Source organism: Penaeus vannamei, chromosome 39, assembly GCF_042767895.1.
Source record: "Penaeus vannamei isolate JL-2024 chromosome 39, ASM4276789v1, whole genome shotgun sequence".
Classification (NCBI taxonomy): Eukaryota; Metazoa; Arthropoda; class Malacostraca; order Decapoda; family Penaeidae; genus Penaeus; species Penaeus vannamei.
The window spans coordinates 16,982,876-16,983,981 of NC_091587.1; positions in this window are offsets into that span (position 1 = coordinate 16,982,876).

Sequence of the window (1,106 nt, forward strand, 5' to 3'; positions counted from 1 at the left end):
ACCATTTTTATTTTTAAATTTTTAGCCAGCTAAAAATCCAATGGTCTGTCACCACACACGAACAAAAGCCTCTCCCTAGACCGATCTGGCTAGACCTTATATACCGGTGGCTCCCGTGCTTACTGGTATTTTACCCATAATGCAATTAACTTTGTTTGTTAAATAGTGTATGGCGTGTTTAAAATAAATTAAGAAATACATAAAATAAAAAGAACGATAAAATTATACAAAAATGGGCACATAAAATGGACAAAAGATAGAAAAGTACGAAAAAGTGAAAGGGATCCGTGAGAGAAAGCGGAGAAACACAAATGGAAAAACGAAAGAAAAACAAAGCTAAGGTGAATTAGTCGAAGACGAAAAGGCAAGAATAAAACAAGGAAAGTATAGAATATGAGTAGTGTATAAGTAGTGTTGTGTATAGTAGGAGTAGTGTATATGTAGAGGTAGATCACGGACCAGTGGGAAAGGTAACTCAAAGGAATATAAAAACACAGGCTTATTCTTATTTTTAAAAAGGCGCAGACACACAGGAAACAGCAAAGCCACGTCATCTTGCAGGTCGGAGGAGTCCGTAGATTAATTAGAGCGATCCGTAACGTCAGGGGAACAGGCGGCCCGAAAGCCTACGGAATGACCCGCCTACAGCCAGGGGAAATTCACTACAATGATGATAATAATGTGTAATAATAATGATGATAGTGATAATGATAACAATGATAATGATAATAAATAATTTTTTCTTTGTTTTTTTCTTGTTTTTCCCTTGTTTTTTCTTGATTTTTTCTTGTTTTTCTTGATTCTTTTCTTTGTTTTTTCCATGTTTTTCTTTATTTTTTCTTTGTCTTTTTTTTCTCCTTGTTTTTTCTTTCTCTTTTCCTTGTTTTTTTTCTCTTTTCCTTGTTTTCTCTTCCTTCTTCTTTCCTTAATTAATTATCATTATTATCATTTTTATTGCTCCTGTTGCCACTAGAATTATTATCATCCTTATCATCATTTTTCTTTATAATGATTATCATTGTTTTCATTGTTATAATAAGCTTAATCATTTATATTATTATTACATTTATTATTATTACTATTAGCATAATTATCCTTATTTCTAT